The sequence below is a fragment of the Tyto alba genome, unplaced genomic scaffold (genome assembly GCF_018691265.1).
Source record: "Tyto alba isolate M040663 unplaced genomic scaffold, T.alba_DEE_v4.0 Super-Scaffold_13, whole genome shotgun sequence".
Taxonomy (NCBI): Eukaryota; Metazoa; Chordata; class Aves; order Strigiformes; family Tytonidae; genus Tyto; species Tyto alba.
The window spans coordinates 22,189,706-22,211,227 of record NW_024881275.1 but is presented as its reverse complement, the minus strand read 5'-3'; positions in this window follow the sequence as shown (position 1 = coordinate 22,211,227).

The following is a 21,522-nucleotide window of genomic DNA, read 5'->3' as shown; positions in this document are numbered from 1 at the left end:
GTGTATTGGTGTTCCTAAGAGTGTTAAAAATCTCTCAGGGTTTGAGAAAGATTTTAAGACAAGTAGGAATCTTTTCTCAAATAGAATTGGTTGGGCCCTTTGGGATTTCTCCAGCTTTCTTTGAAACACAGTGCTTCACCTACTTTCTGCCTCACATGGGAAATTTATCTAATGGTTGCTTGGTTATTCTGGGGACCTAAAAAAATTATATTTTTTTTTTTCTCATTTCCTTCACCAGGCACATTCTGGTCATTCTTTGTATTGATCCCTTGTAGGCTTTTGTTTGTTGTTGTTGATGATATAAATATCATGCTTAGAAAAACCTTTGTGTGTGGGGAGCAAGTAAGATGCACATTCTTAGTGCATTTCAGGAAGGTGGTTGCAGACCACTGGTCTCAGTGCCTAGGTAGTCTGTACTAGTCTGTGATTCCAGCTGCCTGAAATATTTAAAGAAGCATGCTTCCAGCACTGTATTTCCATACCCAGTGGCTGGTTGCACCTTAACACTGTGAGGTCAATGCAAAACCTGACAAAACAGCTAAACAAAAGGCAGTTAGAGCAACGTACAAGGAAATACAGTTCTCCCCACATTAAATGTGGAATTCATTTAGTTAGGATTTGTGTACTTTGTAATCCAAATCCAAATTCCTCATGACTTTTATTACTTAGTAGTGTTCATGGTGACTTTGGTATATTTATTACCTCTGTTGTTTGTTTTTTTTTTTTTTTTTTAATGTGGAAAACAACTGCACAGCCTTTAAATCACTCCCTAGTCATGTATGCATCCTAATGAGTACAACTTCACATTTGCAGAGTCAAGATGTCCATCTTCTTGGATGATGCTCTCAGCATTGACATAAAGGTATTAATTTCTCCTCTTTCACATTGTTGGCAGATGTCTGAATTTGTGTCTTAGGATCATATAGACTCTGCTACCCACTGTCAGTGTCAGTCCCTTGGTTTCATACCATGTTTCGTTCATTGTATCCTGTCTGATGTCAATATGTTAGAGAAATTTGTCAAAAAGATGTAATTCATATAATGCATCCAAAGCCTGAGCCCAGAAAGTTTTAGGCCTGGGAAATTTGTGGAGGAAAAGATACCAAACTATACTGCCCAGAAACTGAAACTTCTGAGACCTTGATTTATTAAGGTGTTTTTCTGCCTCTTTACACTATTAATGACCAGTTTTCCACATCCAGGAGCTGTGAAGTACAAATGCAAAGGATATGGTCTTTGCATTTTGTTCTTTCCTGTCCCTCTTCCTGTGTTAGTCCCTATGGTTTGGGAACAGAAGGGGTTTTCTCCTATATTCAGGGGAGCCATTTCCCACATAAATGTTCCATGACACAAGCACATTTAATGGGGGGTTATGCAAATAGATTGATCACATACAAGATGCAGTAGTCTAAACCACAGCGACATATGTCTCATTGATATAATGCTTCATTTGGATGATGTGAATGAAGTTTCTGAAGCGAAACTAAAAATCACAGCATCTTTAATGCAAAGTGTAGTTACACATTTCATCATGAGCGCACAGAGGTTATGTGAGCTCTATGTTTATGTTCCAGTTTATTGTATTTTGGTTTCACTTCTATACTAATAAAAAATGGAATATATCGATATGACTGTCTCTGAGTTGAATCTAAAACTGATACAGTTTAGTTTTGCTGGTAGAGTTTATGCTCTCACTCTAGTGTTGAAAAACTAACGCAGGATGATTTGTAACTGTGAAAAATAGCATTACCAAATACAAAAGATATAAGCTGTTTTTACATATGGTCATCTGGCAAGAGGGAAAAATATAATGATGCTAACTCTTGAGTTATTGCTTTTCAGTTATAATAAACCTGTGAAAAAAGAAAGACCGGAAATATATAAGTTCAGATACCTTATTTACATAATATTTGTCTGGAAATTACTTTGGAATGTAAACTTTGAGGTTTGTTGATTCGTGAAAATAGACTTCATATATTCCAGTTTGCCCAGAGTACCAGAAATGATACTGGAATAACCTTATTCACCTTTCTGTACCCCTGTATGGAGAAGAATTGAAATGGCTCAGAAATTAATGGAATATATGACATTTTAAAGAAATGTGAAGTTCTAATTCAAGCAGAAATGAGTAGGCCTGCTTAGTCAAGACTATTCATTCTATCTTTTTTCATACCATCATGTACATGATGTATATTTTTGAGCCCTTTCTGATGTCAGGTGAAGCAGAATTAGCTACAACAAGATTTAATGCTGTTACAACTTTCTTTAATTTCACTTCCTTAACTTCCCTCTTGCAGAAATACCTCCTAGGAGGCTGCACCCTCCTAAAACCATTCAAGTTAATTTTGGCTGAGACTAAAGTGTTGTGTTAAAAATTTACATGAATTTTTACATGTTAAACATATTTTTACATTTTAAAAATTTACATGAATTTACATTATCTGAAGATAATGTCATAGACACCACATCATGACCCCTGAAATTTGGATAATAATGGGACATGACACATTCTAAACACCACTATAATAACCTATTTTACCACTTACAGTTTCAATGTGTTTTCAGATGCTATCAGCAAAATAACTTCACATGACTTTTTCCACAAGGATCGTGATATTTGTTTCACAACTTAATAGATAGTCCATATTTTTAAAGTCATTCTGTGCCACAAGTGAGTGTAATTTATGTATAATAAAAAGTCCATTCCTTATTTTTCTTAATAACCAACTTAATAATAGGTAAAGGGAATTTTTGTCATAGAGATCAGACATATGATGTCAGCTAATTTAAACCTTTTATTGGTATCCCATTTATTATACAGACCTCTCCTGAATGACAGAAAAAAATGTGCAAGAAATAGTGCATAATGATTCAGTTATACAGTACAAGAGAAATAGTTTGTTCTTGACTAGTAACAATGTCACTAGGAAACAAGAAAAACATTCATGAACAATGAGTTTTTCAAACATGCCAGACATGGGGAAAAAATGTGATTTTGACTCTGCTTGCAAATACAAAGAGGGGTGGAAAAAGCTGTAGCTTTCAGTGTGACCCACTCTAATGTTTCTGATTTATAACACTATTGTTTCAGTATTAAACTCATTCTGCTATATATTAATTTGTTTTCTACTGTTTGCAAAAGCCTGGTATAGTCACAAAAAATGATCATAGCAAGAAAATATAATCCAGATCCAATATGAATTTCCTAGACCTATTAATTTGCTGAGTCGGTTTGGAAGCTTTCCTAATTACTACTTAATGTTTTGCAAAAGTCATCAAACCTCCTATTATATCTGAAGAGTGCATGATTGGACAGATTTAATTGTAAAATAAAAAGTGAATGTGTAAATACATATTATTTAACCTACCTTTCTGTAAGACAGTTGAAAGATGTAATTTTTTTTTTTAGTTTTGCACCATTTTTTGGCTTCCTTTGATCTCTTTCTTTGTGCTAAACATGCATTTAAAATGGCATCTATCACTGATCTTTGAAGCTGGTTATATTGAGATTTCAGAATATTATTCATTAATAATATTCAGATAGATTTATCAGCTTGCACAGATCCAGGTGTTTTTGTAAAGCACTTGTGTTAGCATTCATATGTGTGAGTCAAAGACTCACCTGGCCAACTGGCAAATGTCAGAGAAATAAGAATAAAACAGACATGTAAAAGGATAACTAGATCAAACAATTGATACATTCACTGTAACAAAATTCACCTCAGTCTCAGACATACATAAACTAATTTTTGTCAAGATGTGCTATATTATTTCGATCCTGTTTAAGATCTAGGGTGTTTTTCTCTTTACTGTAACGTTATGGAAGAAATCATACCTGTTAGAAAAGGAATGTGAGATTTAGAGCTGATTATTAACTGTAAAGATAAAGAAGTGGAAAACTGTTATATTCTGTCACGGTCTTTAATACACTGCAACCTATGAGTTTGTCAACAGCTAGGGAATTTGTTCAGCTGGGGAAGAAGTGCAAGATAGGAGAATGGAGATGTTATAGAGGTGGTTTGGTGGGCTTGGGTTTTTTCAAACTCCAATCTAAAGAGTTATATGGGTATCCTTTCCACATTTGGTAAATAGTATTGAAAATAAGGCTAAGGATTAAGATAAATTAGCGTAGCAGTTACACAACCAGTGAATGTATATATATCAATCCTAGCAGAAGCTGGAACACTGCAAGTATGAAAATATGACCAGGGATCTAAGACACATCCTGGATCTCAAAACAAATATGACTTTGTGGGTCTTATATAGCTCCATTCAGTTGGCTCCCGGGGCATCCTCATGTAATCCCAATTAAACCCTCCTGCTTCCCAACTTTTGCTGTGTGCTCCCCTTTCCGTGGAGGTCAGGAAGGAGCCATATATGGTTATCTGTATGTAGCACATTAATGTGACAGAGTTTCCCTGTTTTATATTTTAGGATAATGAATTAATAGAGCTATTCTAACATACAGAAGTTGTGCTTCTGGAGATAGACTTTATATAAATATTCCTGGAAGCATATTTAGGAGGAAGTGATGACCATTTTTACTCAGACATATGCATACGTTTCCCTTTAAATTCAGCAAGAGTATCATGAGTGTTACAGAAGTCAGGATTTCACCTTTAAGCATATACACATGTAAGTACATGTACACACAGATAAAACCAAGGTTTTTTGTCCCCAGCTTTGAAATTTCTGCAGCTTTGTAATAACCACAGCTCAAAAGAGGGAAAAGCAGAGAAAAATCCTAGTTCATAAACTTCCTTCTAAACTCTAATCCTGAGGTTTTCAAGTGTCTTTCCTGGTAGAAGATAAGCCTAGAGCTTGTTCCATGATTTTTTTGTGAAGACAGTGGAAGATAGTTCTTGTAAAAGTTGTGGCAGTAGATCTGAGATGAATAAAATTTGACCAAATTTTACTTGTTTTTTAACACCTATTGTTCTTGTACAGTAAAATTCAAAGACCATTTAAGTATATTATATCATTATGAAATTATTTGGCATTTGACAAAAAACAAAACCAAAACCATTATTGCTTTTGGAAAAAAGACATATAATAGAACATTATAAGTGGATTATTTGTATCATTAAGGAGAATTGTTATGCATTCTTCAATGAACAAACATACTGGAAGAATGGAATTTCATGGTGAAAGAACATTTACTTAACAGTAATGCAAGTGTACATTTACAGAGAGATAGTTCCTTTATGTGATGATGTAGACAGAAGCATTTGAAGTCCATCTAAATGTCACACAAAGCATTTGAAAACTCACTTTTTTTATATTAGTTGAAAGAAATTTTATACCTCTTTCAGCTTTGCAATGCAGCTTTTTTTTTCTCCTTCATAATAAGTAAAATTACTCCCAGAAAAGGATTTCATACATTTGCCAGGTGCTTCTCTACATTTTTCAGTCAACATTCAGTATTTAAGCCATGACTTGAATGGACCACCTCTTCAGTATTATGAATGGTAATTTAATCTCCATCCTCAATCAACCATGAGCCCAGAAGCAAAGGTTGCCAATTATGTTGAATTGTGCCAAACTATGCATCATTTTCTTTCAGACATTCTGTTTGCCATTGATTTAATTCTTATTTCTTTTGTCTTTGACACAAAAAAGAGCTTTTACTGAATCAACTTCTTTAAAAATAAAAAAAGCCCCCCATATGTATGGAACAAAATACAGGTATTTGTCTGAAATAAATAATTCAGCTATACTACATAATATCTATCCTTTGTGGAAAGCAGCTAGATGATGTTCTTGCAAATCTCAGTGACAGACAGGCATGTGAAAGAGATAAAACATTCTGATTTAAAATAGTCTTAATCAGTTTTGTATTTCAGTGTTTTATACCTAGATTAAGGCAATCTCATTCCTTGAACACATTTTACTTACTATCTATCTAGTTCAGCAGTAAACCTGTATCCTCTACTTTTCTAAATATTTTGAGTATGATTGATATACTTATGTACATCTTATAAAATTTTTTTCAAAAAGTTCAGAAATAGCTTCAAGATGAGCTTTATGAATTTCCAGGTGTTGCCTGGGGTTGTATGAATTGTAAGTTTTTAAGGATGAAGATTTTGAAATATGTTTTCTGTGTAGACAGTGGTCCTTATTGAGGGAATTCACCCCTTTCTTGTTAAGCTGATTATACTTAATCCTCCAAAATTTATTTATACAGTTAATAAATGTATGGATTAATTTTGTACTCATTAGCTGTAGAGGCAAAGAATTGCAAGATGTTATCTTGAAAAGTTGAAAATGTATACTGTTAACTATCCTCAGGCAAATATCTGCCACCACTGTTAAATGAATTTATGCTAGCCAGTACAGTATGAACAGCATGGAGAAATGTGCCATGAAATCAATATTTCAAATACTGAAGTAATGTATCTTGCTCTTTCAACTGTTCAGCAATATTTTTTCCACGATACCAGATGGCAATGTTATAATTCAAACCACAGTTTACAGGAATTTCTTGTGATACTTGTGTTTTCAGAAAGCAAACAGATCATTTCTGTAATTATAGGTATTCAGGAATGAAACTTTAGTAAAATCCACACAAATAAGAGCAATGGATCTTGTACCATAACAGCACAAACAAGTAAGATCAAAGCAACGTCATGTTAATTGATATAGCAAGACTTAATTGTCTGTCAGCTGTGAGCTACCTTTTACATTGTAGTTCTCAATTTTTATCAGAGATTTACAAAACAAATACATGAACCAAGACACTCAGGGCCAAGTCTTTTCACTAAGTTTAGATATAATCATCTTTTTATGGTCTGGATGTGCAAGGCATTGTCCTCTGATAGCTAACTTACCCTAACTGTACCCTAACTTACATGCTATTCAATATATATTGAAACCATGTAAATAATATGATCATAGCTAAGACTTCTTTAACTATGTAACTGCACATGAGTAAATAACCGAAGAAAATTCCTGGCTTACTAGAAAGCATTTTTTCTTTTTAAGGGGTAGCAGTACTCAATGAATCTTTATTTTTTCTTTTAACAACTTCTCCTCCACTAATGACTGTTAAGCCCCAGAAACTGGATCAGTAACTCAGCAGACTCAGTAACAGTAAATGAAGTGCTGCAAGCTTACATCAGACTAATTAGTCTGAGGGATAAAACACAGGGAAAAACTTTTCAGGTTGCTTTGTGAAAGACAGTTTGCTTAATTAAGCCAACCACTAATTGTTAAATATTTTTCAGGCATTAACAGAGCTACGCTGACTGTAATTAAATTTTGATTTTAGTGGTATTTGCAGGGATTAAAGTCACAATCTGCCAAGGCACTGAGGTTAGTTAATATTCACTTCACTGCCACAGCTGTCCTCCATTACATTACAAAGGACAGGAAAAGAGACAGCAGAATAGGGTGAAGTAATGAGAAAGCTATTCATTTATTTGAACCAGCTCCACACTTGTCTTGTACAAATGGATCTGATCTACATGACACAACTACGCATTAAATCCGATTTAATTTGGTACAATAAAGGACAGCCTAAGCTCTAAATGTATTTTTATTTTTATACCTAAGCACTATGCAATGTATCAAAAAATATAATCATGTGATTATCATATGATTCCATTCAAGTGGTATTTCTTGACTTATTAGCTCTACAGGAGTCCACAGGGATTGTAAACCAATTCCTGCTAAGCCCTGATTTGTCCCATGTGTGTGTGAATGAACCCTTCACATTTCTGGATTGTGAAGTTTTGTTCCAGTAGAATATTTACTGGCAAGATCAATATCTTGAAGGTTTAAATTTGGCTTTCTTAAAATTGGCATGTGAGTTGCATAAGGCTGCTGTGCAGATGGGGCAGAAAACCAAGGCCTGAAGCATGCCATAGCTGCAACAACAGGTAGAAATTGGTCTTGGAGTTTTTTCACACCAACACTAGTTAATTCACAAGGATGTCCTTTTGTAAAGGTAATATTGGGCTGGGTTTGGGTTCAAGAGAATTCATCTTGACAAGAAATGCCAAAGTCAGCAATTGTGCACATCCATACAACATTGCTTTTCATCTCATGAAGTGCTTTGTATGCTCTTTTTTGTATTAAATCCTTCCTCCTGACATAACCTAAGAAGCTGCAGTCACTATTTCTGCCCTCAACCTGGCTTAAAAATTGACAGTATTATGTTATAGAAATAAGACATAACCTCTCTCTCTCTTAAGAATGTACCAGACAGTCCCTAATTCTCTCACTGGGTGCTGATTAATCTCCCTTCTTTTCTTGTGGATTTGGATGGTCCTCCTCGGGAGGGGTTGTATCACTGGAATAGAGAATAGTTATAATTATGTCCTGATTTGTTTCTGGGAGGTAGAGATCATACCAGTTACCATAAGGCCTTTATACTGGCCATAAAGCCAGTGTCTGGCCATGCTTCAGCCACATTATGAGAGCAAAGGAGCCCTGTGGATATCAGAATATTCATCATCATCTTTTTTCTTCCCATTTTCTCCTGGTTGTTGTTCCACTAATATTTGGTTTTACTTAATTTTAGTTTCCCACACTGTTTTCTTAAAAGTTGCACCTTGCTTACTTGCCTCTCGGCACCTACTCTCCAGTCCATTTCAGTCAGAGTAGCTGGCTAAACCCTTAAAATGCAAAAGTGCAGAAGTATGTTCTTCTTTACCATGGTGCCTACCATAAAATTCCAGTTCCAGAATTCTAATGAAACATTTTTTTATAAATACTAGAAAGAACATTAACACAGAAAAATATAAACTCGAAAGTTATACAATCATTCCCAAAATTCAAGGTTCCTACAGACTCTTTCAACAATCTTCTTACAAATGCAATTTCCGAGTCATATCATATTAAATCATGGGGTTTTTTTTCTATTTCCTATACTCCTAATGAGGCTTATTTTCTCCACCAGATAATTTGGTTTATGCCTGAATTTAGGAAAGAATATTGCATTTATATCATATGAACCTGTTGTATTAGAACTACGTGTTGTCAGCAATCCTGTTTGTGTGCATTATAACAGATCTCATGTTATGCTTCAGCTAAGTAGTTGAGAAATTACCAGTGTGAATATATTTCTGGATGCAAATAATTTTTGCAGAATTAAGGCCTGAGACTGGATACTGGAAGCCACAAATTCAGTAATATTGCCATGCTTTCAAATCAAATGAAAAGTTGAAAAGAAATAGTGGAGATTAAAGTCCTTGTTCAAACAAATATTTATGGTAATTATAGTGTGGAGTATGGGAATTTTTCCAAAACACATGAGATGGGAATGAATTTATGTTTAGATATATTATATTTCAAAGTTTTCTCAAGTACGAAGGTCTCTCTTTAGAGATCTTTTCACTAGCTATCTAACAAGTCGTATTGAAGAAAAACGAATATTAGAGAATATAATTCATATCAGAACTATATAACATAGGTAAATGAACAATAAAAATGATAAATTGGGCAATAGAAAAGATTACAGAAATAATGCTTTCACATATTGGGCATTCATTAAATTGACTTTCCAGGGTAATTACTTTAACAGTTCTACCTCTGATTCAGCACAGACTTTCGGATCATTAAACTAGATAGTAAATATTACAGGGTTTCAGGACCTGGAAATTCAAGATCCATGTCAAAGCATTTGCTCAAGACTGAATCTCTTCTGTACATCCAAATATTCTGGACTGGAAGATGAATTCACCAATAACATTTTTCTTTTTAAGAAACTTCTGTTTTTATGCAGAGTAATAATCTTCCCTTTACTATATAGACTGAAATAATGTCAAATAGTATAGTAAAAGTAATAATGTATTAACATAAAAATATGGTTCACATTTATACTGTTATTTGTGTGTTTTCTGATAATAACTTAAGGTTTAAGGTAAGGATTTGTTAAAACAGATAATTTCAAAGCCACCTAGAATTGTTAGTAATGCTCGTTGGCAGAGTTGTAATTTGCTATTAAGTACATCTGGTTAATAATTTTAATTAAAAATGTTATCTAGAAAATGTTGAACTTACTAGCAGTTCCCCTGTAGTTATGGGTACATCTTCCTTAATGCAAATGCCATCTTTCCTCACTTACTCAACTTACATTGGGAGTTGTCTACTATAAGGACTTCAGAGATTTAGAGATGCAGATTTAGTTTGTGGAAAGCGTTCTTCCAATCTTAATATCTGGCAGACTGAAGCAAGAGAATTTGTGCAATCTTAAAGTTACATTTTTTATTTATTTCTCTCTTAAATTATATATATAAGGATATAAATATAAATATATATACAAATATAAATATATATATGTATTTATATATATAAAGTTACATCCCTCTTGCATTAAGGTAGTTTTTCCTTTGCCCAAAACTAAGGAATAACACTTACACACAAAGACATGTCTTATGGGAAGTTTTCAGCTGAATTTATATCTCTATCAGGCAGGATATTCAGGAAATGGTAGGCTTAGGACCTGAAATTTAGAATTATTCTCTATAAATCAACAAAGTAATACACAGTACATTTTCCCTATCAATGAAGTGTTTTAAAACTTCCTAAACTAAGGATATTGATGCTGAACTGGCAGTTTGATGTTGCCTCCCAAAAAGATATATTTTAACATAGTTCTGCTTACTACGGTGTGCCATTGATTTGTAAGGTGATGAAAGCCAAGACACCAGAGCTCAAGGTGTCTTGTCAGATTGCAATAACTGTTCTGGAGAGGAGAATGGGTGCCTCATTGTTAAAACTACTAATTTAATCTTTAAAATTTAACAGGGCTACACTGGCAGAAAAACTGCTGCTTCTTAGTAGGGCTCTGATCCATGAATGTGTTAAACGCGTGCATGTTTTGAAATAAGAGACCTGATGATGTCTAAAGGACAGTTGGAAAGCCTAAAGCTGAGCAGGTAATTAGATTTTTGCCAGATTGAAACTTCAAGGCCCAGTTATACCATTGAAAAGCAGATTTATATGGAAATATAAGGGAAGTGGATAAAAGAACTAAAGTCTTTCTGAAGTACCATGAAATACATAATTCTTTTCCTGTGGCTGTGCTGTGCTATTCTCCTACATAATTCATCTCCCAGTACAAATCTAAGCATATTCCTACTCAGATTTCTGATCATAAATAAAAAGTTAAGCATATTAATATATGTTTGTAAAGTCAAGTAGCCCCTTTTCAATCACTTTAATTAACAAATTATTCTCTTACTAATTTACTTTTAGAATTGCTTTCTCTTTTCTCCTTCCAACTTCATTAAATCAAAAATATGTCCTATCAAGATTGAAAGCTTCCAGTTCAGCACAACATTTTTGATTTCTCCTGTAGCTTTGTCTTTTCCTCTTTTCTTTTAGAAACTATTTAAGTTTGAGTAACTAGATTGGTTCTGCCTTCTACGTCTTCCTGCATCTGAAAGGATGTTTTCAGACTAACTTGCAGTAGTAATATGAAGTAAAGTAGTGCTTCTGATTACATAACTTTATATCAGGTGATCAGGCTAACATGTTTTAAAAAGTTACCAGTCCTCAGATGAGAACTATTATAGATCATATATAATATAGTAAGCAAATAAGTGCAAGGATGTTTTCCACAACAAAGGCGGGGAAAGACAAAGTGTGCTGATATCACTTTGAATGTGAGGCGGCCATTCATTGCCATTTACTGTTTTCTGAAAGAACAAAAGCTGACTCATTGTAATTCTGTGTTCTTCAATTGTATTTCCAGGGACATTTTTCTGATTGGCAGTGTCATCTTCACCACTTGCCTAGTCACTGTTTCTTACCTAAAAACACTCTTATTCATCATATACCCCTACAAAAAAGCACAACTGAGAAAGTTCTGTGCTGGAAATTATCTGACAAGAGGATATGGGGGACAAGGAAAGGGGACTACTACTTTCAGTGGCAACAGCTCAGGGGAACTGTCAATAAGATTACAGCCTCAGTGTGGGTAAAAATGAAAAAAAATAACATATAAGTGAGCAATTAATTTTCATTATGTTTATTCTATTCTTAAAGTTTCAGCTAGCATGCTCTTCATGACATATGTCTATGTATGTATTAAAGAAGAACATTTATAATATAGTCTGCAAAGGAATATTCCATTTCACAGTGCAATAGTAGCAGAAGAAATGTAATTTAATTCCAAAGTCTTCATAGACAAAGTAATGGTAGATAAGGTAAAAATATATATTCAGACCATAGACATTTGCAAGATTTCTGTATAGGGTAAGCAGGCCTCTGTCAGGAGTCCTGTATTTTTTGGCATATAATGATCTCCTCACTTAAGTTCCAATATTACTACAGCAGTGGTCACTGAATCTTCCGCTCTGAACAAGAAATATGAGAAGCTAGGCTTTATGCAATGCTTTCACCACCTTAGTCACATCATTTCAGTTTCCTCTCAGTCAAAGGGAACTACTGAGAAAATAACATATTGCTGTATCCCTCTTTCATGATGTGGGGTCTATTTCATTTGCAACTATTTCACCTTTCCTCACTCCCTTTTGTTAGGTGTCTACTAGGAAAAATATATCAACCTGCCTTTAACTTCAGTGGCTGCAAAAAGGGGTTTGTAAAATGCTGAAAAAATAATTTGTTCTAAATCAAGACCTATTCCCCAGGTCACCACAACCACAGTGGCTGTAATTATGCTGTATTTTATAACAGATTTCCATGTAAATGAAAAAAACAAACAAACAAAAAAACCCAAACAGTTATCTAAATCATTTACTTGTGTATGCAAAATGCATGCAGGTACATAGTGGTTCAATTCTCATGACAAAGATAATTCTCCTGGGTGTTCCTCTATGCAATATAAATGGCTTACTTGGCCAAACCCACCATGAATAATGCAGAACAGAATGTATATCATAACATGATACTTCATCTCTTCTCATGTCTATATTGATGAACAATTAAATAATCAACAGTTGAAAGTATATTCTATATTTTGATCACTAGTGCAGAATTCACTTCTCCTATCTCATGCATCCAAGCACTGTGTAGGTCCCTAATGAGTCAGTCTTCCTAACAATAATTCTGTTAAAGTCAGTGGAGAGAGAGGTTTCTGGAGGGTGTCAGAAACAGAACTGTTGTGACCAGCTTGAGCTCCCAAACTCCTTAACTGAAGAGGGCAGATTCTCCATCAGGGAGCTTCCAAGGTGGCTACCATCTTTTCTCTGAGTAGAGAATTAGGGACTTCCTTTAAGGGAACTACTTCCCTGTAGAGGTGAATGTGTCCCATAAGTCTTATATGATATCAGGTTTTCTGCATGTTTTGCTAGGGTAATTGAAGTAGGCAGACAAGGTTTCATTTTTAAGCTCTTCCTTGGAAGCAGGAAAGCTTAAAAAAAGCTGAAAGCTGAGATTCTGCTTAACAGGAGAGAAACTTGCTTAGCTCCCACCCCTCCTTATTCCATCATATCCATGCATCCACCCCACCTTTGTTCACTCTCTGTGACTCATTTGTTCCCCTGAGAAGTAGGAACCAACCCCCAATTTAAGGTCACAAAAATAGTGTTCCTTGATAAAGATTCAGGTGAGCAAAGTTGTAAGTACGTAAATCACTGAGAAGCAGAGGGAAACATCCTTTGACTCTATAATGATTATAAGATCAACATGGGAATATACATAGAATTTTCTTTTTTAAAAGATGTTCATTGTGTTGCTCCAGCAACAACAATCTAATGAAAAAAGAGAAAACTGCCAAATGCAATCAGGGTGTGTACAAAGAGAGAAAACTGGAAGAATGATCAAATTTACACCAGAAGAAATGATTCTTATCTGGTGTAGCTCTGTATTGCTCTGAAGTCCATTGTCACTGAGATATGGCTATTTGCCTTATTTTAAAAATGAATTAGGAATCTGAGAAAATGATTTGCTGGAGCATAACACATATTTTCCCCTTTAAAATACTGTAAGGGAAAAAAAAATGAGACAGCAGGCTACTGAATGTGCTTGGTGCAGCGTGCTCTGTCTCTCCAAAGTGTAGCATGAGTAATGCAAGGTTACTGCAGTAAGTACACATTTCTTATTGGATATCAGAGAAAATAGGTGTGTAAAATCCATGTAATTTGATAGCACATACATCACCACTGCCCTTGGGAGTACTGAATCATAAAGCTACATATTTAGCACAGTAAAAGAATATTTCTCATCTTTTCTCTCAGAAAATTCTATGAAAATGAGTGGGGGATGGGAAAGAAAGCTTATAAATCATGTATTAAAACACCAGGCAAACAGTAGGGTTGCTGCAGAGATACAATATATATCCTTTTTTTTATTCCATGACATTTTATTTTAAGTGTCCCTCTCCCCCCAGTGTTTTTAGTACCACTGTTAAATTACAGTAGCACTCTTATGGAAATACATGTGAGATTCACATGAATACCAAGTACATTCATTACGATCAGTGCTGAATTCCAAATGAGAATAGCTTCTCTTTTTTTTTCTTCTCTGTGTTAACCTTCAAGGCAAGTCAACACATTTCAAACATCCTAGTCTGATTTTAATTTGGGAAACAGTCTTAAATATACCACTGCCAAGTCAGATCGACTCAAAGCCGTGCGGAATGAAGGCAAGGAGGAGGGGAGGCAGAACTGCCACAGCAAGGAGATGCTGTGAGAGAAAGAGAGGTGAAAATGAGAGCTAACATCAGCTCCCCCGGGGTCTGCTGTAATCAGCAGACAAATGGTCTATACTCATGGTGTGTATTCATTCTGCAGCAAGGGGCTGCCAACAAGAGCCTTCCTATGTCTGTTTGGAAATACAGTACTAGCCTTCCTCTATTCAGATGCTTTGAAATAAAAAAAGAACTGCTGACAAACACTGCTTTGGGCATTTGACACTGCTTTTTGATCTAGTTACTCAGAGAGTGTAAAATGAACAAATTAGGAATGTACTACAAAAGAGTCTCAGTCCTAGCTTGCTAAAACGTCAGAGTTTATAAAATTAGGGCTGTTTTTTTGTGGTTTTTTTCCTCTCTTTCTCTTGGTTGTTTAAAACTAAAAAAGTCCCTTTCTGTTCTTTTCATACTGTCAAATGAATGTTTTCTTCAGCTTTTGAATCACCATTTTTTAGATGCATGTTTGTGCATGAAAAGAACATTGATACCACACATACCAAATATATTTACATATTCACAATCTAGATACATTTATAATTTTTGTAGCTCCTATCTCTAGATATGTACTTTGGATTGTGAAATGTGAAAATTTTCTTTCAAAATTTTTTACAGGACTTTTTACTTTCCCATGAGGATTCCACTGTTAATTAAGTTAACATCCTCTTTAGTGGAACAAAAATACGTTTGTGTCAGTGAAATGCCCATAAACGTAGCTTAACAATGACTCTGGAGCAGCACAACTGTTCTTTTTCTCAAGTACATGATTTTTCAAATTAACATTTATAGTGACATACTGTGTATTGGGCACTACTGAGCTTCTCTGTGAGTGGTTACCTCACATGCTTTGAAGCATGTTATGTGGGCTTATGTAAATATCAGAAAGCTGATCCTTTGAAACCACATCTCATTTTAGAGAGAAAAATTAGGTAGGCTGTTAACACAGAGCCAAAAGCAGACAACATGCAATAGCCCCCAAGATTCATAATGAAATTAGGGGATTTTTTAAATTCAATGATCCAGATGGATTCATTGATGGAACAGCAAACCATTTCTGAGATCGCTAATGCTCTAATATATAATTGCAGGATAGCAACTACTTATCCATTACATTCAGCTACTCTGCTAGTGCTCCTGAGTTTAATTATCAGTCTGCCTTAGATAATCCATTTTTCCCTCTCTTTCTGCAACAGCAAAATCAAATTGCAGTCACAGTTTGCATTATAATACCTTATCATAAATCCACAGTTTAGGAGGAATGATTATAGTCATAGGTGCCTATTGATGGAAAACATTTACAATGTGCAACTGTTCTCTGATGATTCCAGCTCTGATGGAAGAGCACGTGCAAGTGTGGAAGTTCATCACCATTTCCTGATCTGGCTGTGATAAAAAGGCAGACAGAAAACAGTCTGCTTTTCACCTGTGAGTATCCCACTTCTAAGCAGCCTTAAAATCTCAGAACAATGCAACCATAAAGGCATAAGGACTTTGCAAAAATGTTCCAAGCAAAGGGTCAGTGGAGCCAGTGAATAAAAATTGTGTGATTTTAATGAATGAGATCCCGGCTGCGTCCCACCTGCTTGTTCTTTAGGATGATCAAGCCTGTGCTCACACATATGAACAGCAGAAAGGAACTTGTTCTAGATGTGGTTTTTTATGTGGTGTGTATGTATGAACAGTGCAGAGGAAGGGCAGAGCATGGATTGTAGATCAAAAGAAAACATTTTCTCTTTCCCATTTTCTAGCAAATGCTGTGCTTTCAGTAGGTGCTGGATTGTTCCTGCTCAGTGAGAGGAGAGGCACAAAGAATACTGGAAACAGAAGCTTCCTGTGCCAAAGGTTGCTGCCCCAGGTGGGAAGGACTTTGTTTATAGTTGCTGCAGCAGGCAGCCTCCACAACTCAGTATCTATTTGCCTCATCCAGCTGTGAAGTAGGGTGATAATTGCTAAGGTAGAGTACAGCTTCTAAGGTCTTTTTCCTCTATGCATGTCACAGGTAGATAGATAGATAGATAGATAGATAGATAGATAGATAGATAGATAGATAGATAGATAGATAGATAGATAGATAGATAGATAGATAGATAGATAGATAGATAGATAGATAGATAGATAGATAGACAGACAGACAGACAGACAGACAGACAAACAGACAGACAGACAGACATAGGTAGATAGTGTGTATATTTATATTACTACCTTCAGAGAGCCCCTAGAAGCCACTACAACAGTCATGGACAACACATATCTAATATCAAACGTGATTCATAGCTAAAACTTTTCACTTCTTATTATTAGTCACCTATGTATTTCAGTCCCTCTGAGAGCCCTGAAGCATGCTGCTATAGCGGAAAGGCTATAGAACAGAGACGACAGGTTCTGCATCCATAGGTTTACTTCAAATATCCATATGGTTTTAGAAACTCAGATGCAATAGATCTTTACATGGATATTCTGTGAATGTCACTGTTAATACGACTTTTGTGTTCTCATGATGTATTTAGTACTTCAACAAATGAGGCCTAACAATTTATTTTGGATAATAAAGTACAATATTTGCTCTGTTAGCCATGTCACCAAAGTAAACAAATGTTTTATGAACTGTTATCAAAGAATGATGATGACTACCAAATCATTAGTAAGTAGTTAATCCATCGAGGCTAAGGATTGTGATGATTATCTGCTGTGCCCTCTTGTGATCAGGTCACAAACACTGTGACAAAGGCAGGACACAAGCCAAGTCAACCTGTAATTTATTCAGTAGCGCATCCAAACTGCTAGGTTTTCAAATTCAGAAGCATGCAATACAGTCTGAGGGCAAAACATCAAAAAAGTACGCTGACTTTATTTGAAGGAAACTGTTCCAGCGGTGTTTGAGGCAGTAGGGAAGTTGATTGTCTCAGGCTCACCCAGATATTTTCTGCAGGCCGTGAAGCACCACAGCCTAAACATTCCTTCCTTGAAACTCTGCTGTCTAGTGATGGCAATCAAGTATCTTGATGGCCTTCACTGATGATTAGAATAATTTCTTAACTTGCACCACAGAATGTGAATAGTGCTGTCTGAATACAGTTGTTACTGCTGGATAAAGTATCAACAGCAATGGCCACACCACTGTTTTGGTCTCCTGCCTCTTTGCAGTCACCTAAATGGAGAAATTCTGCCGTTTTTAAATCTCATCAGAGAAGGTCTGTTATCAAAATTATGCCAGTCCCTTCCACACAGGATGTAAATGGTAAATCACAGTCAAGTGCTATCACTGCAGGAAGGATCCCTTTGAGAACTGGCCTGTGAAGTGAAACCTGCAGGTGACTTTGACTACAGCTTCCTCCTTGTATTTAAATTATCTTGCTTGCTTCATTTATTCTGAACACATCTCCAGGGCAGCTGAGAACAAACTGATGAACAGGTCTGTGAATGCTGAGAGTGCAGAAGGATTGACATTTTAAAGGTAAACATTGAGACTTTTCATCCAGAAGATGCAACTGCTGCTACAGATACTGATTTAACTTCTGACAGATAGAGATGAGTGATATGTAATGTCAGTTCAAGATGAGAGGCTACAACTTAGTTAAAAGCAATGCACTGAATGTGAACCACAAGGCTGGACCCAGCTGCCCTGAATCTCTTGTTCTGGAAAAATGGCCTACTTAAAAGCTAGGGATGGCATCAAATACCCTGTCAAATTTCAGGACAATGAATTTGTGATCAGGTCTTCCCATCTATTACAAAATCTTTTTTAAATTCAGAACTGCTGCTGAAACAGTCGCTCAAGAAATAGTTTGCCAAGCAGGTCTAGTTGGAGAACTTTATACTCTGTCCAAACCCCTGAATTCCAGCCGCTCTCATGTGAAAAGGATCCCACAAAGGCATCGTGAAGGTGGTGCAGCTCTTCTTCCAGGTGAAAACAGGTCACATTTGTAAGTGTGTGCCGAGTTCCACAGATATCACTAGTCAATGTTGAGCTTGGTAGTGGTTAAAGGGAAGCTCCAGGGGTCCATATTCCCGTGTGGTGTAATTTTACTGTAAGTTTGATAACTTTCCTTTGTGGATTGGTGTTCTGCTTGTGTAACCTTGACTAAGAGATGCCAGATGAGCTGCTGAATTACTTTTGTGTCATTACCAGAAGCAGTTAAGTTGCAAGGAGATTTGGTTTGAAATAAACCTCTAAATTTTCAAAAAGTTTAAAGCCTACTTATACTTCCATGACAAAACAGTCCTATTGAAAAAAGGTGAGAACCACTCAATTCCTTGGCAATTCCATTCCACCCAAATTTTGCAATACAGAGGTAAAGAAAGATGAAACAAAACTGAAAGAAAGTTAATTTAACTAATTTAAGCAATACAGAACTATTGCACTTTAGATAAGTTGTATGTTACAACAAAGATTCTAGTTAGGTTTCACGTTACACCACGCCTTTTCTCCCAGTCCCAATGAATGTATAATTGTATTGCTTTTCTCCAACTTTGTAAAGTGCAGATACCACACTATCCAAAAAGCAAGTGAAAATAAATAATGAGCAGTTGAAATTATAAATCTCAGGTTGTTTTGGTGCAACTGGGAGGGTTTTTTTTCTTTTTAATTTAATATTTTCATTATTTTCCTCCCATTTGATTGGTATTAACATTTTTTTATTCTACATTAAGCTTCATTTGACTCTGCCTAACTTTGTTAGGCTGTAGTATTTTTACCAAAGTGTGATTCAAAGATCTAGAAAGATCTGACTATTCTCAATGTGAACTTAAGTTAATAGTTTAAAGAGGTCTTCTTGAACACATAGTTTACTCCGTTCACTGTGTATTTTCTTAACATTTGAACACCAGTGTTTAATGTGAAGTATTTACTGAAAGCTTCCAAAAGGAGAACTATCCACCAGTAAATATACTTAGTTTTAAAACATATGGGTTCAAGGGACAGCAGCACTTAAATAGTAAGTAGCATTTTAGATCATTAGCCACAGCATGTTTTAGTGGGAAATTTCATTTTTATGTTAATATTAGTCATTGCATAATATTTTCCAGGCTTCTGTGTTTGTTTTCCAAATGTTTGTGTTAAGAACAATAAATCTCTCCAAATCATGAACAATATATGCTGATATTATTCTTTTATAGAACGCCTTCAATTTATTGTTCTTTCTGTTTCTGTAAAGTCTCCTATGAATGAACAACTCCACCACTCCAAAAACCTTGTAGGAAGAGACAGATTTTGCCATGCCTTTTTTTATGTTTTTCTTATAAATAAACTAATAGTAACACTAATACTACTAGTAATAGTAAAAATAACAATAATAATAATAATAATAATAATAATAATAACAGCAACAAAACAACAACAGCAACAGCAACAACAACAACAACAACAACAATAATAATAATAATAAATATTTTAGTAATTAGAAGGCAATATTTTTATTGCTTCAAGGAGTTAAAAATATTTTAACTTTCCCTTGAGGATCCCATAGCTGGTGTCTACAAGACTGCTCTGATACTTTGATTTATTAATACAGAATAAATAAGACCTCAGCAGCTGAAAGAAGAAAGCTGTTAACTGGAAGGAGAAATATTTTCAGGTCTGGCTTATTTCCTTACTTTCATTTTTTCTTGCTTATTTGCTTTCTTTTCTCTTGCTCTCTCTATTTTCTGCTTTCTTTGTTTGTTTTTTATTTGTTTGGGTTTTGTTTGTTTGTTTGTTTGTTTGTTTGTATTTAATACATACTGAGTGAAGGTTAGAGAGCAGCTGGCACCATCAAGGCTTTTCAGTCTCATTTTACGGCCCTCCCCTACCTCCACTCTTGACAATGATCAGTGCATCAAATGTTTGGTTGTGGAACAGCCATAATGGGTTTTGAACTGTGTGCAGTCATGGGAATTTCTCCAGAGGGCAAAATTAATTCTACACGAGCCCCCCTCTTCCTCCCACTCCCCCTGTCTTTTAGCTGCATGCTCAGATTGATTCAATGGAAGAATCATTTAAAATACATTTGATAAAATAGTATAATATTGCAGCATCTCCTGTCAGTCATCCAATTTGAGCATACCATATGTAAATCTTATAATAAAAAATTAACAGGTATTTTTTAAGTAAACACAAACTTCAGCATGAAATGTAAGTATTTTAAATGTGCTGTTCTTTATAAGATCCAGTTTTAGAAGCAGATATTTTTATGCAAATATTAACAGTAGCATGGGCTACTACATATGATGTTTTTTTCCCATCATATCTATGAGTTAGTTAAATTCACAATTAAGTGACCAGAGCTAAAAAATTCAGAGTTAAACAATCATTTAAATATCAAATTAAGACTTGGTGATGGGAGGTTATTCTGAACACAATAGAATTACCCACATGTGTAGAACTACTTACCTGCATGGGTGTTTTGCAGAATAAGAGGCTTCAGATTGATTTTGAACTGCAGCAGTCAATAGTTTTACTACTTCATGAGCTGGAGCACTGCAGCACTAATCAGTCAGCATAAGATATAGGTACTCTCATGTCAAGACCAGCAGTTGATGAACAACAGAAGTTAATTTTGCGGTATACAGAATCCTATATGCAAAAAATCTGTATATTTTGCACGCATAGAATACATTTCATGGGTAATGAACAAAAAAAAAACAATAGAATGGAAAACTGGAGAAAGAAATTAGGAAGCCACTAATGACATGTAGTTTTAGGGAAATAATGTAAGTTCCACCAAGGTCAGTGGAAGAGTACTAATTCATAAGAACGTGGCTTTCATGTTTGGTAAATGTGAGATTTCCTTGCTTAGTAAAACAGGGGGCTTTGCCAGCTAAAGCTTGCTGAAATGAGATTAGACTGAAGCAAACAGCATTTTTAGATACATTGCTATCATGAAAGAAAGGGATCAGGACTAGAAATCAGCCAGACCTTCTGACACCATGTAGACAGGGATTATATAAAT